General features: G+C 37.1%; 1 pseudogene; it reads left to right on the top strand.

Moving 5' to 3' along the window:
* Positions 1-16,084: 16,084 nt before the first annotated feature.
* LOC123231794 lies at positions 16,085-16,618 on the top strand (annotated as a pseudogene).
* The last annotated feature ends 237 nt before the right edge of the window (positions 16,619-16,855 follow it).

Below are 16,855 nucleotides of genomic sequence, written 5' to 3'. Positions count from 1 at the left end.
GAGGTTCCAGAGATCCAAAAGCATGCCATCATCATTCTTTAGTCACATAGAACCTGTTGTCAAAAGGGTATATAAAGCCCAGAACACATCTCCTCTGGGAGGCAGCGCTCCACCTGCACACTGTCTCCCCAGCCATTTCAACATGAATTCCAAATTCATAAATTTATCTTTTTATATTTAAGCTAAATTTGGGAGTCTTGCATTCTTGCAAAGGGTAACCTGTCACAAACCTTGGTTTTTACCCTAAAGCTCTCCCATAACACTTTTACCCAGCTCTCACCTAGGGCTCCAAGAAGCTATAGGATAGCATTTACACTCTAGTAAAACCTCCTCAGTAAACTGTCTAAAACATGTTCAGAGTAACTGACAGGCCTCAAACCCATTGTTGAGTTAAGATAATTGTGTACCCCAACCATGAGAAGATTCCTGCCGCCCCTAGAACAGGCTATGGTACCTTTAGACCTTGGTTAATCATTTTCAACCTAAAAAAAACCCAAATTACCAAAATAGTTATAATAAGGGACTTTAATAGAAATAGGAAGATTAATCTGGGAAGACACACAGAACTTTAATCCTTAGATTTCCACTGATCTTGAAAGCAGTGTGCTTATATAGATTTTTGGAGAAGGGAGAGGGTTTAAGTCCTGTCACTCACTTGGGACCTGAACTAGCCACAGTCTTAAATGACTGGGAGAGACCTGATTGCAATAGTCAAAGACTAGGGTACCTGGGAACAGTTTAGATACAACAGGAGAAACTAAGAAGCTGAAAATAGTAGTTAACATCTGACTCAACCCAGGGTGCCCAATGGGTGCTTGATAGTTTATTGTACAGTCTAGGACAAGGAACAGTTTGGGAGTTTCTTGAAGGCAAGTTCTCATGGGACAAGAGTCAATGTGGGATTTCATAAAACAAGGTTATCATTTCCCTTTTCTGGGCATAGTAATCCTGCCATTGACAAGGGACAAATGGCAATATTCCCAGGAGGGTCTGTGTGAAAGAGAATTCTTTACTCTATTGTCTATCCTGAGTTAACACTAACTTAAGTATCCCTACTTAATACCTCACTAGATTGTGAAGACTGATTGACTTTCCTCTGTCTACTTTTGAATTGAATCATCAAAAGATTAAACACCCTACTTAGCACTAGATGAGAATCTAGCAAGGTACTTGGAGAATTCACCCCTTGGAAATTCAATCAGAAAGAACCTATCTATTGCAATGGAGACCTAAAATAAAAGGTCAATGAAGTTTTGTCTACAGACCCCCAAAACTTGAAAGACAAAATAGACTGAGGAAATGGGATAGCTTTTTCTGTTAAGATTTTGTCAAAGGTCAACGTGACTCTGCTGGTGGGGCATACCTCCAGAAGTCAATTGCTCTTGTCTTCCTTTCACCAGGTTCAGTCCATAGGATAACTTTGTCTAGGTTTTGACTCCCTACGAAATGACTGGGACATGAAACAGTTAGTACTTTACAGATTCTGAATGAGTTCTCTGCAACAAGACAAAAAGAAAATCAATAAGAAAAATTTTAATATCTCTTACCATATTCATAGGTGTAGGATGACACTAGGGAATTCCTAGGCAGGGAAGTATTTTCCAACAATAGCTTGTGCAGTAGCTCCATTGACCTGAGAAAGATACTAACCCCAAATGTGGAAGTAGAATAAAATCAGTCTTTCCAACTAATAGAGGGAGATATAAAGCAAATCCACCACAAAAAGACAATCATTTGGGTTTAATAATTCTTTAAAACTAAAATATATTTCTAGGTAATGGTTGTACTCTGTAAAATTTCTTTAGTAAACCTTCCCCAAAAAAATAGGTCACAATGGGTGGCCTTCTCAGAAAAGCCAAATCCATAAGGATTCCTACAAAACAAAGACTTTACAGGATGATTAAGGAAAAGTTTAAGACCACCTTTAAACCAAAATAGAACACTTGAAATTATAATGGCTAACAATTATTTTGCTAAAGTGTATAGACACAACTCTTAGTTGCCCTTCTAACTTCATTTGTCCTAAGTTCATTAGCTAGACTTCCAAAAATATGTACAAAAATATCTGTGAATGGATTGCCTAGTTAGAAAAGCTAATTTGTCCAAAATATCAGTTATAAAACTAAAGTCTAATATCTCTTAAAATTAAAAAAATGCCTTTTATAACCAAATATACACAAAGAACTATAAAAAACACATATAGCTAACTTCATGCCAGAATGGACCCTGAAATTGCTCAGACCTCAGAAGAAGCAAAAAGAACTTCAGGTAAATGGCTTTGGGGTCAGATTTTGAGAGCTCATTAACCTAGGCTCTCTGAAGGTCACTCCAGTGCCCCAAAATATATCAATCTAAAAAACTCCAGAACTATAAAAGTGGTTATACTAAAGGTCCTTAATGAGGTAGGAGGATTATTCTGGAAAAAGAAACAGAATGTAATTTCTGGCACTTCCATTGAACTACAGAATCCAGGGTGCTCATATCGATTTTGGAGAAGGGAGAAGGCTTATACCCTGTCACTCACTTGGGACCTGTACTAGCCACAGTCTAAAATGACTTGGGAAAGACCTAAATGCAATATCCAAAGTCCAGGGTTCCTGAGAGTAACATGGATACAATAAGAGAAACTAAGACAAAAAGGGTACTTAAGATCTGCCTATACCCAGGGTGCCTAATGGATGCCTGCTGGCTTATTCAGTCTGAGATAAGGATCAGTCTGGGAGTTTCTTGAAGATAAGTTCCCATTAGATAAGGGTCAATTTGGGTTTCAAAAAAACATAAAAAAAATTGGCAACATCAAGGATGCCAAGATCATCAATTGCATACTGGGTCACTGCCAATCTTCTTGACTTTTGTCTTGCCACTGGACTTTGAGGACTCTGGAAGAGAGAATGAGGGCAATGACTTCTTGCAACTCTCCCTCATGAAAATCCTATTTTTTGCGCATGTCAAGGCATCTTCCATGATGGTCATTTCAGTGCCCTTATTAGAAAATGAAAGATGAACAATAATTCATTTAGTACAGCCAGATAATGAGCTTTTGTAGAAATCTCAACTTATGTTAACTGAAAAAAGTCTTTGGGTTTTGACTGTTCGAATATCAGTGGTGTCCTTTAGAAAAGACATTAAAGGGGATGGTAGGAAAACGGAGCCATAGAATACATTCTGACAACCTTGCTTTTTTGTTTTTTTCTTTTTTTTAAACATTTATTAATATTAATTTTTTTGAAAAGTTAACATGGTTACATAATTCATGCCCTTACTTCCCCCTTCAACCCCCAACTTCCTCCTGCCCCCTCTGTGGCTGATGTGTATTTCCACTGGTTTTAACATGTGTCATTGATCAAGACCTATTTCCAAATTGTTGGTAGTTGCATTGGTGTGGTAGTTTTGAGTCTACATCCCCATTCATGTCCACCTCAACCCATGTTTTCAAGCAGTTGTTTTTTCTTCTGTTTCCACTCCTGTAGTTCTTACTCTGAAAGTGGGTAGTGTTCTTTTCCATAAGTCCCTCAGAATTGTCCTGGGTCATTGCATTGTTGCTAGTACAGAAGTCCATTAAATTCCATTTTACAACAGTGTATTGGTTTCTGTGTACAATTTTCTTCTGGCTCTGCTCCTTTCACTCTGCATAAATTCCTGGAGGTCTTTCCAGTTCACATGGAATTCTCCAGTTTATTATTCCTTTGAACACAATAGTATTCCATCACCAGCATATACCACAATTTTTTCAGTCATTCCCAAATTGAACGGCATACCCACATTTTGCAGTTTTTTGCCACCATAAAAAGCACAGCCATAAATATTTTCATACAAGTCTGTTTATCTATGATCTCTTTGGGGTACAAACACAACAATGGTATGGCTGGATCAAAGGGCAGGCATTCTTTTATAGCCCTTTGGGCATAGTTCCAAATTGCCAGCCAGAATGTTTGGATCAGTTCACAACTCCGCCAGCAATTCATTAATGTCCCAGTTTTGTCACATCCCCTCCAGCATTCATTACTCTCCCCTTCTTTCATTTTAGCCATTTAATTTTAGGTTTGAGGTGATACCTCAGAGTTGTTTTGATTTGCATTTCTCTAATTATTAGAGATTTAGAACACTTTCTCATGAGCTTATTGATACTTTTGATTTCTTTATCTGAAAATTCCCTATTCGTGTCTCTTGCCCATTTACCAATTGGGGAATGGCTTGATTTTTTATACAACTGGTTTAACTCCTTGTATATTTGAGTAATTAGATCCCTGTCAGAGTTTTTCTTTATAAAGATTTTTTCCCAATTTGGTGTTTCCCTTCTGATTTTGGCTACATTGTTTTTGTTTGTACAAAAGCTTTTTAGTTTAATATAATCAAAACCATTTATTTTACATTTTGTAATTTTCTCTAACTCTTGCTTGGTTTTAAAGTCTTTCCTTTCCCAGAGATCTGACAAGTATACTATTCTGTGTTCACTTAACTTATTTAAGATTTCCCTCTTTATATTCAAGCCATTCACCCATTCTGAATTTATCTTGGTGTAGGACTTGAGATGTTGTTCTAAACCTATTCTCTCCCATATGGTTTTCCAAATTTCCCAGCAGTTTTTGTCAAATAGTGGATTTTTGTCCCCAAAGTTGAGCACTTTGGGTTTATCATATATTGTGTTGCTGATGTCACTTATCCCAAGTCTATTCCAATGATCCTCCCTTCTGTCTCTTAGCCAGTAACATACTGTTTTGATGACCACTGCTTTATAGTACAGTTTAATATCTGGTACTGCTAGGCCGCCTTCCTTCACATTTTTTTTTCATTATGTCCCTTGATATTCTTGATCTTTTGTTATTCCAAATGAACTTTGTTATAGTTTTTCCTAATTCAGTAAAAAAGTTTTTTGGTAGTTTGATAGGTATGGCCCTAAATAGCTAAATTAATTTGGGTAGAATGGTCACTTTTATTATGTTGGCTCGTCCTACCCATGAGCAATCAATATTTTTGCAATAGTTTAGATCTCGTTTTAATTGTTTGGAAAGTGTTTTGTAGTTGTTTTCATATAATTCCTGTGTTTGTTTTGGTAGATAGATTCCTAAGTATTTTATATTGTCTAGGGTGATTTTAAATGGTGTTTCTCCTTCTACCTCTTCCTGTTGTGATGTGTTGGAAATATATAGAAATGCTGATGATTTATCTGCATTTATTTTGTATCCTGCAACTTTGCTAAAGTTGTTGATTATTTCTACAAGCTTCTTAGTTGATTCTCTAGGATTTTTTATGTAGACCATCATATCATGTGCAAAGAGTGATAGCTTACTCTCCTCATTGCCTATTTTAATACCTTCAATTTCTTTTTCTCCTCCAATTGCTACTGCTAGTGTTTGTAGTACAATGTTAAATAATAAAAGAGATAATGGTCATCCTTGTTTCATTCCTGATCATGTTGGGAAGGCTTCTAATTCATCCCCATTGCATATGATGCTTGTTGATGGTTTAAGATATATACTGTTTATTATTTTTAGGAAAGGACCTTCTATTCCTATACTTTCCAGGGTTTTCAATAGAATGGGTACTGTATTTCGTCAAAGGATTTTCAGCATCTATTGAGATAATTATGTGATTTTTGTTGGTTAGATTGTTGATATGGTCAATTTTGTGAATGGTTTTCCTAATGTTGAACCATCCTTGCATTCCTGGTATAAATCCCACCTGATCATGGTGGATGATCCTTTTGATCACTTGCTGGAATCTCTTTGCTAGTATTCTATTTAAGATTTTTTGCATCTATGTTCATTAAGGAGATTGGTCTGTAGTTTTCTTTCTCTGTTTTTGATCTACCTGGCTTTGGAATCAGTACCATATTTGTGTCATAAAAGGAATTTGGTAGGACTCCTTCTATGTTTATTATATCAAATAATTTGTATAGTATTGGGATTAGTTGCTCTTTGCATGTCTGATAGAATTAACTTGTGAATCCATCAGGCCCTGGCGATTTTTTCTTAGGGAGTTCTTTGATGGCTTGTTCAATTTCTTTTCTTATATGGGATTATTTAGGTATTCTATTTCTTCTGCTGTTAATCTAGGCAATTTGTATTTTTGTAAATATTCATCCATATCTCCTACATTGCTATATTTATTGCCATATAATTGGGCAAAATAGTTTTTAATGATTGCCTTAATATCCCCTTCATTAGAGGTGAGGTCTCCCTTTTCATCTTTGATACTGTCAATTTGGTTTGCTTCTTTCCTTTTTTTTATTAGATTGACTTTGTCTATTTTATCTGTTTTTTGAAAATACCTGCTTCTAGTCTTATTTATTAATTCAATAGTTCTTTTACTTTCGATTTTATTAATTTCTCCCTTGATTTTTAGTATTTCTACTTTAGTTTTCATCTGGGGATTTTTAATTTGCTCACTTTCAAATATTTTAAGTTGTATGCCCAATTCTTTAATCTGTGCCCTCCCTAATTTGTTAATATATGCACTCAAGGATATAAATTTCCCCCTGAGTACTGCCTTGGCTACATCCCACAGAGTTTGGTAGGATGTCTCATTATTGTCATTCTCTTCAATGAAATTGATTCTTTCTATGATTTCTTCTTTGACTAACTGGTTTTGGAGAATAATATTATTTAATTTCCAATTAGTTTTTTATTTGCTTGTCTAGCTGCCCTTGCTAATTATTATTTTTATTACATTATGATCTGAGCAGTTTACATTTATTATTTCTCCTCTTTTGCATTTGTTTGCAATGTTTTTATGCCGTATTACATGGTCAATCTTTGTGAACATACCATAGTGCAGCTGAAAAGAATGTGTATTCCTTTTGTTCCTATTCATTTTTCTCCACATATCTATTAAATCTATTTTTTCTAGGACTTCATTCATCTCTCTTACCTCTTTCTTATTCACTTTTTGGTTTGATTTATTTAGATCTGAAAGAGGGATATTTAGATCTCCCACTAGTATGGTTTTACTATCTTTTTCCTTCTTGAGATCTGCCAGTTTCTCCTTTATGAATCTGGTCGCTATGCCATTTGGTGCATACATATTGAACAATGTTATTTCCTCATTTTCTATACTGCCTTTAATCAGGATGTGAAGACATTCCCTGTCTTTTTTAATCATATCTATTTTTACTTTGGCTTTGTCAGAAATCATAATTGCCATTCCTGCCTTCTTTTTCTCATTTGATGCCCAAAGGATTTTGCTCAAGCCCCTTACCTTAAGCCTGTGTATGTCCACCCGCCTCATATGTGTTTCTTTTAGACAACATATGGTAGGATTTTGGTTTCTAATCCACTCTGCTATTTGCTTCCTTTTTATGGGCAATTTCATCCCATTCACCTTCAGAGTTATAATTATCATTTCTGTATTTGCCAACATTTTGGTATCCTCCCCTAGTTCTACTCCTTCTTCTTACACTATTTCCTTTTAAACCAGTGGTTTGCTTTATGCCAGTAACCCTTGTCCCCTCCCTTGATTTACTACCCTTCCTACCCCCTCCATTATTCCCCTCTATTTATTTTTAAGGCCTAATGAATTCCCTCCTCCTTCTTCTACCCTCCCTTTTATGACATCCCCACTCCTCTGCTCACCTTGGTTTTTCCCTTCTGACTTTCTCAGTAGGGTTGGATAGAGTTTTATATCCCAATGGATAAAGATACTCTTCTCTCTCAGGATTAATTACACTGAGAGTAAAGTTTAACTAATTACCTCTTAAAGCTCTCTTCCTCTCCTTCTTATAATAGTATTCATCCCTTTCCCTTCCCATGCCCTCTTTGTGTGTAATAGAATATCCTATTTTTCTTATTCATTCAAGTTTCTCTTGGTGTCCTCTACTATTCACCTCCCTTTTTCCCACCCCCATATCATCTTAGACCATTTAGTATTCCAAATTATCCCTATGAATAATTCTTCTAATTACTATAATAGTGAATACCATAATAGTGAATAGAGTTCCTTACAGATAACTATACATAACATTTCTCCACATAGGAATACCAATAATTGGATCACATTGAAGCCCTTGAAGAGGCAAATTTAAAAAAAATAGAACTTTTCTTTCTTTCCCCTCTCTTTCTTATTTACCTTTTCGTGTTTCTCTTGGTTTTTGTGGTTGGATATCACACTTTCCATTTAGTCCTGGTCTTTTCTGTGCAAATACTTGGAAATCTTCTATCTTGTTGAATGCCCAAACTTTCCCTTGGAATTATATGGTTAGTTTTGATGGTTAGGTGATCCTTGGTTGTAGACTCACTTCTCTTGCCTTTCTGAATATCATATTCGAAGCCTTGTGGTCTTTTAGTGTGGAGGCTGCCATATTCTGTGTGATCCTGATTGTTGCTCCTTGATATCTGAATTGTCTCTTTCTGGCTTCTTGTAAAATTTTTTCTTTTACTTGGAAGCTCTTGAATTTGGCTATTATATTCCTGGGGGTTGTCTTTTCTGGGTTTAGTGTAGAGGGTGATCTATGGATCCTTTCAATGTCTATATTGAACTCTTGTTGTAGAATTTCAGGGCAATTTTGCTGAATAATTTCTTTTAATATGGAGTCCAAATTTCTATTAATTTCTGGTTTTTCAGGAAGACCAATGATTCTCAGATTGTCTCTTCTAGACCTGTTTTCTTAGTCTGTCATTTTCTCATTGAGATATTTCATGTTTCCTTCTATTTTATCAGTCTTTTGACTTTGTTTTATTTGTTCTTGCTGTCTTGAGAGAACATTAGCTTCTAATTACTTAATTCTAGCCTTTAGGGACTGGTTTTTGGTTATAATCTTTTGGTTTTCCTTTTCAATCTGGTCATTTCTGGTGTTCAATTTGTTTATCAGTTCATTTGATTACTGAGTCTCACTTTCCAATTGCAAAATTCTGCCTTTTAAACTTTTATTCTTTTGCCAGATTTTGGTTTCCAATTTGCTTACCATTTTGTTTGATTTTGGGGCATCTTTCTCCAATTGGGAGTTTCTGTCTTCTAACCTGTTTATTTCCTTTTCAGATATTTCCCACTTCTCTCATACCAAATCTCTTCCATCTTTCTTATCATCTCAGATTTGAACTCTTCAATAGCTTGTGGCCAGTTTTCATTACTTTGGGAAGGTTTGGATATGATTACTTGTTTTTTTCTCCTCTGCTGTTTGCTCTGTTGTCTGGATTTTTTCTGCTTAAAAGTTGTCAAGTATTACAGATTTCTTCTTGATGATCATTCTCTTTTAGGATTCTTGTCTCTGGTTTGCCATTGTTAGCTCTGCTCCCTCTCAGGTTTATCCTCAAACTCAGGGGCTGTCTGGGCTCTTTAGGTTCCTGAGGTCTCAGTTGTTCTCAGGGTCAAGCCTCCTGGTGGTCCCCTTACTTGTTCCTCTGCCTAAGGCTCCTTTAAAAGTCTCAGGGCATTGCTTGCACAGTTGTGAACCCCTTTTGCACTGGTTCCCCACTCAAGGTCCATGCCTGCACTCAAGATCAGAGTCCTCACCTGTGCTCAAGATTCATGTCTGGGCTTTTGTCTGTCCCCGCATTGGTGCCTGCACTCCAGGTCTATGTTCAAAGTCTGTGGGCCTTCTTTAGCCTCTTGGGGTCTTAAGTCTTGCTGCTCTCAGGAGCAGGCCCTTGTGACCCCAGGAAGCTGCCAAGGACTTAATCCGTGCCCCAAACTTGCTCTAACTCTTGTGTGCTGGCTTTGGCATTGTAGGTGGTGTGAGATGGGGGAGGGGGTTGCTCAGCTCGCATTTTAATGAGAGCTGTTTCACCCCTTTATAGCTTGAAAATGCCCCGATTCCAAGTACCTCCAATGCTGCACAACACCCTGTTGTGGTGTCCCTTTGTTCATCTAGATTTGTTTTTATGACTTCTTAGGAGTCCTGTATGTTTTGGTTAGGAGAGGTTAAGCAGCTCCTTTTTACTCTGCCGTCATCTTAACCAGGAAGTCCCAGCCATATAGCACAACCTTGTTTTATAAGCACCCACATTTACCTTTTGTCCCAAGGGAACTTGCCTTCAAGAAAACTCCCTGACTGACCCTGGTCCCAAGCCAATATGCCAGTAAGTACCCAAGAGCAGCAAATCTTATAAAGTTAATTTCCTTTTTTGGTTTTCCTTGTTTTTTCCTTTTACATCTAGGCTACTCCCAGGCACAGTACTCATTGTCTATTGCAACTAGGCATCTTTCAGTCATTTTAGACAGTGGTCTGAGGGAGTCCCAAATGAGTGAGTGACGGGGCATAAACTTTCCCCCCTTCTAATAGCACATTGCATAGCTATGTTACATTAAAATAAAAACACATCAATATAATAAAAATTAAAAACACATTAAAATAACACATTGCATTTTATAATTCATTGGAAGGGACTTCAGAGGCCAACTAGATAGTTCAGCCCTTTTTATTACAGATAAGGAAAATGAAGACCAGGGGAGTTATAAACAATTTGCACTAGGTCACCGGGATTAAGCATGGAGGTACTTTTTAAAGTGAAGTAGTCTGATGGCTGCTCCTGGCCTCTTTTCACCACATCACACTTTAGTGTAAATCAGAGAGAGACCTTGAGGAGTAGAAGAAGTAGAAGCTTTAGGTGAGGATGTCTTGTGTTTAAAAGCAGAGGAGAAACAATTATCATAGAGTGAGATGTAGAAGATGCATGAAAGAGAATAATTGCTGAGGCAGACTCTTAGTGAAAAGTGTTATGAGTAAGATTAGATTAGCTGGTTATTAGGTATTGATTATATATTGATTAGGAAGTACCTAGCAGGAAGGAGCTGGAGCTGGGAATTCCAGGTTGGAATGAAGGAGGAAGAAGTCTGGCTGTGCCCTGTGTGTGTGGACTCCATTAGTGGTGGGCAAAACTGTTGCCAGCCTGGGAGACCTCAGAGCAAAGGACACCCTGCTTCCTGTTTTCCCATGGGATCCTGTGTGGTGTGGCAACTAAGAGAAGGACAAATCTACAGAGCCAAGAGAGGAGGAAAAGTTTGAAAACTGGACAGTGCTTCAAGCAGAACCCTCTCTACCTGGTATCTGAGATCATCTTGACTCCTGGCATCCAGAGATCATCAGTGGATTGCAGTGAGAATCCCAAAGCCACAAAGCCCTAGCTGTATTCAAGCCTGGCAGGTTCCAGGTTTGAGGCAGAAACCCAGAGACTCCATTTATAGCTCCTTGGGCCCTGTTAGTTTAGATCACTTAGATAAGAGTAGAATAAGTCCTCCCATTGCCCTGTGGTTTTATCCCTTAGATTTTAAGTATAGAAATCCTTTCCCACCTTTTAGTCTAACATAATTAAAGCTGTTAAGTCCCTTTTACCTTGTTATCCTGTTACTATACTCTGGTCTAGTGGAAGCTGGGTGACAGTTAAGATCAACTGCCATTCCTGTGGAGATCCAGTAAAACTCTGGTCTCTTCACCCTGGTCCAGTCTCTCATAAATCCTAAAGTGTGTTCCCACAAAACACTTAGTTTATTGTAATATCCCTGGTGACCTCATTACCTTACTTATATTTTCCTACAAAAGTGATGAGGTTGAAATGAAGAATGAAAGGATCCTCCTGTCAGCCATAGCATGGTGCAGGGCTGTCATTTTCCTCCACTTCAAGAAGGGGCAGAGAGAAAGCGACAATGCAGTAAAGGTTTGTGTTATGTTTAGCAGTGGAGATCTCTTCAGTCTTCTCAGGGAAGTAGAAAGCTAAGTCATCTGCTGCCAAGTGTGGTGGCAACTAGACAGTAGAATGATGGGAAAAAATGGAGGAACTTTTATCTTGCAACTTTCAACAAATCTCTTCTGTCAGACGAGGCAGCATATGAGATCCAAAGTCACAGGAAGCTCAGGGTCTTCCCTTGTCCTGGCCATCAGGGAACTAAAGCCCCCGAGCACAGTTAGAATATAATGAGACCTGAATTCACAAAAATAGTGAGGAGGGGACACTGATTGCAAACAGCTGGCCAGGCATGTTGTCTCCTTTATAGCATGTGTTTAGCACCAGTAAAAATTTAAAGCTCTACTCCTTTTTATTGTTAGAATCTTTCCCTTCCATTTTTACTGAAAATAAATGGAAAACAGATGGATACTATTTTCCCAATAAGACATTTTCTTGAAATTGCTATTTACCAAAAACATATATTTAGCAGAACTGTGGATATTATCACTAAATGATGACCTAAAACATGAGAGAGAGAAAAAAAATATATATATGGTAATAATGTCTGGTAGGTCCTTTAGAAAGTATACGGGCGCCATCTACTGGCAAAAATGTCAAAATGTCTTTAGTTACTACATTTTATTCTGACTTTAAGGTAATAAAAATCTCATTGAATCAGAATTTGAACTTAATAGCTGCAAAATTGGAAAGTTAGTGCCAGGCCAGAAGCTGCACTTGTTAAAAGAATTTGAGAGTCAATTGAAAGCTTGCTATACCAAGATGCATGTATTTTTTTTTCTTTTCCCTTTGTGGTAGGGAGATGGACAGAAGGTACATAGTTATATTGTCCTTTATATTAAATAGAAGAAAAAATAATAATAATTAGTAATGATTTCATTTGTTTTACTCTACCAAATATCCAAGAAATCTCAAGGGAATCAGTGCTATTATAAGAAAATATTTTGTTATTATCAAAACCCCAATTTGTGTCTGAATGAGACAAAAATGACAGAAAAGCAGAGATGAAGAGACAGAGAAAGAGAAAGAGAAAGAAAGCTAGAATATGGTGCCACTCTAATAAAAGTATTATTGTGAAGAGGTTGCTTTTTTTCTTTTCCTCATTGATCCTTTTCCCCAGAAAATTATATGCTGATAAAAAATTTTAATAATCATTTTTGGCATTTTGTGATCCATATTCTCTCCCTCCCTCCTGCCTTCCCTCCATCACCAAGACAGCACATAATATGTACATATGTTATCATATAATACCTATTTCCATGACCGTCATGTTATGAAAAAAGGCTTGTATTGTTCATAATGGAGAAAATTCATGATGGAAATAAAGTGAAGAATGTCATGCTTTATTTAATATGCATCCAGACTCCATCAGTTCCTTCTATGGTAGCCCATTGATTCTTTATACCAAACAGTAGCTCAGCATACAATTAAAAATATGAACAAATAAATTATTGCTTTTCTTTATGTAGAGACAAACCAATTATAAAAATTCATAGTCAAATAATTGTCAAATAGTCAAAAATTTATCAATGCTTATATGACAGGAGCCATACTAGGTACTGGAGATACAAAAAACTACAAAACACAAACCAAAGCAAAGCAAAACAAACCACCAAATACCAGTCTAATGAGGAAGACAAAATGAAAATAACTATGTAAAAACAATATATACCAGAGAAATAGGAAATAATCACAGAGAGAGAATTAACATTATGAAAAATACTGAAAATGATATCATCAATCAACAAAATTTAAAGAATGCAAGAAATTCTAAACATTTAGTGATGCCAGAATGAGGTAAGAGGGTGCATGTGTGTGTGGTGAAATTAAAGAGTAGATTAATTGCCCAGGTTCAATAGCAATTATGGTCAGAGAAATTGCACAATTCTACTCAGACAGATCACTCCTTATTTGGTCAATATGCCATGTAAGATTCCAGTTGTGCATGATAATATGCAGCTACATGATATTGCAGTAGCATTCATTTGTGATTTTCTGACCAATGACACATATGCATTCTCTCCTTTCATTATTCCTGCCTCCCAAGATCCTCGAGTTCCTCTTTCCATCAGGGAAAGATTATACTTCCCATTAGGCAAATAGGTGGCTCAGTGGATAGAGGGGAACTCAGAAGAAGACTTTAGTCCACATCCAGCCTCAGACACTTTCAAACTGTATTCCCTGTCAAGTCACTTAACTTCTGTCTATCTCAGCTTCCTAAATGATAAAATCAGGTTCTTACTAGTACCTGCTTCTCAGGATTGCTGTGCCAAAAAAATGAGATTATATTTGCAAAACACTTAACAATAAATGACACAGAGTAGTTTCTTTATAAATGATTATTTCCCTTCCTTAGCTCCTTTTGTCCATAAAGAGCTTTACTATCCTTGGTGTATATATGGTATGTGTGCTTTAGCTCTTTTCCACCTAGTCAGGAAGCCTACATCTTCCTTCTTCTAAGGTTATTTTCAAGAGTTTTCTTTGAGGCGAAGAATTCTGTCTTCTCTAGTACTGTCATGAAAGAACTAGCAAGAACAAACATATAAACATTTCTCCCAACACTTGAAGAAGCATAATGTCTTCTATACCACCTTGGGAAGGGAGATAATTAGGCTCACAACAATTAGATTTTCACATAATATTGGTCCTATCAAGTTCACATCTAGAAGTACCACAATTGTCTGGTACACTGGCTTTAAAATATGGTCTAGATTTTAGCTCCCAGATCCTTGTGACTTACTCTCCCAATCTATGAAACTTCCAAGGTTGGAGACTTCCCTCATTAACCCAGAACAAATAAAAAGTCTTAATTAAATGGATGTACATTTCTCTGGGCAAGAAAGCCTCAAAGTGGGAGAAGTTAGAACCTTTCCTTTACAAGAGAAAAGGAAAAGATTTATTAAGAACTTAATATTACTAGATATTGTTCTAAGTGCATTATTTTGTACATCTCATTTGGAGGAAATAATTATTTATTAATCATTTGGTTTGTGCCAGGGACTGTTCAAAGTACATTACAAATGTTATCTCACTTCTCTGTTGATTCCTAATTTGTAGATGAGCAACCATGATAGAGATTAAGTGAATCACCTAAGATCACGTGATAGATAAGTGTTTAAAGCTAGATATTTGAGATTCCTGGACTACAAGCCCTGAACTCTATTCATTATACTACCTGACCACCTTAAGCAGTATCTTTTGTCTGATGCCATAAAGAAAACAGATACTGAATTTCTTCTGTAAATGAGGCAAAAAGGAATTAACTGAAACTGACAGCTCTTTTTGAATGCCTCCAAATCAATTCAAATATTCTTTACTCCTGGAACTAGTCACCAAATGTCCGTGCCTGACCTACAGTCTCACTAAGCCACTTCTTTCTCCTGTTAACATGATTTTTCCAGAGGCAAGCTTCCTGTTGTTTTCCATTAGAAGAGTGACATGAGTCAAACCAAATAATGGGGTCTATGACTTTCATGTATATCTTTTCCTTTTGCTTCCTTAACCATAAATGAGTCATAAAAATCCCTGAGAGAAGAAACTGCAGTTTATTTTATTTTTGCATCTACTCCAAGGCAGAGCCCATGGCCTAAACATGGTGGACCCTTAATAATAAAGTTTTCCTAATTAAATTGAAATTGATCTTAGTGAAAGACTGGTCTCATAGAAGAAAGAGTCCTTCTGAGTTTGATTCCTGCTTCATTCATTACTCTTTTTGTAATTTGAGAAAAGTAATTTCTTTTCAGTCCTCAGTTTTTCTAATCTGTAAACTAAAGGAATATGTAATTAATTTTTAAGGCCCTTTCTAGTTTTAAAATCATTTGATCTTTATCTCTGGTAGTATTTTAACTAGTATTAAAAAATAACCCTGTCTAATGAACATGCCATGAGTTTATAATCTACACAGTTATATTTCTTTTTTAATCCCAATTGACTTTTATTTGATTTGATTTATTATTTTTTCCCACCCCTCTTACCTTCCTACTCCCAAAGCTGACAAGCAGTTCCACTGGGTTATACAGGTATTATTGTTCAAAACCCATTTCCATGTTATTCATGTTTGCAGTGGAGTGATGTTTTAATATCAAAACCCTGGCAATACTGTGCCATTTAATATCTAAATGTATTAATTAAAAATCTAGGGGACCCCAATACCAGGAAGTCTTACCTAAGAGGTGCCATTAAGTCAAGTGTTTTATTTTGCCAGTGTGGTAATGCAGTCCTTGCCTCCTGGAAGTCAAGGGATGAGACATGTTGGGGACTGAAGTATAACCCTGGTCAATTAGAAAATCTGAGAAGGTGGGATTAAAATAAGGTTTAAAAGGTCAGTCGACCCCTGGCACTGACATGGCTGCCATTGGAAGCCGCCATCTTGTGGAAGTGAAACCAACGCTGGGAGAGCGGAATAAAAAAAGGAGAGGCAGCCGCTCACTGCTTTCTTTTGCCAATGTTCAACCCATCCCACTTGGAATATGGGGAATATATTTGCTAACCTCTTCCAGGGGCTCTTTGGCAAAAAAGAAATGAGGATTCTAATGGTTGGTCTGGATGCTGGGGGAAAGACAACTATTTTGTACAAACTGAAGCTGGGTGAAATGGTAACTACTATTCCCACTATAGGTTTCAATGTAGAAACTGTAGAATACAAAAACATTAGCTTCACGGTATGGGATGTAGGTGGCCAGGACAAAATCCGACCCTTATGGCGCCATTACTTCCAAAATACACAAGGACTGATTTTTGCGGTTGACAGCAATGACAGAGAGAGAGTGAATGAGGCCGGAGAAGAACTGATGAGAATGTTGGCAGAGGATGAGCTTAGAGATGCGGTCTTATTAGTTTTTGCTAAAAAACTTCCCAATGCCATGAACGCGGCTGAAATCACAGATAAACTCGGACTGCATTCTGTCACAGAAACTGGTACATCCAAGCTCCCTGTGCCACTAGTGGGGATGGGCTCTGAAGGACTGGACTGGTTGTCCAATCGGCTCGTAAACCAGAAATGAAACAACAAAAAGTTCCTCCTCCCTTTTTCCTTCTCTCCCTCTTATTTCCTCCTCCTGTTCGCCCTTCCCTTTACTCTCCTGTGGCAAACTGTGCTACTTTGTGTATTGAGTGCGGGAAGCTGTTTTTTCCTACCCCTTGTCGCAGTATGTATTGCACCATGCTATAAATGTGGCAAATACAGACCTGAAAACAGGTTTCTTATTTAATGTAAATAGTTTTTGTTTCCAGTGGGGCAG

This window comes from Gracilinanus agilis, chromosome 1, assembly GCF_016433145.1.
Source record: "Gracilinanus agilis isolate LMUSP501 chromosome 1, AgileGrace, whole genome shotgun sequence".
Lineage (NCBI taxonomy): Eukaryota > Metazoa > Chordata > Mammalia > Didelphimorphia > Didelphidae > Gracilinanus > Gracilinanus agilis.
The sequence above is the reverse complement of the archived record's forward strand: the minus strand, read 5'-3'. Positions and strand labels throughout refer to the sequence as shown.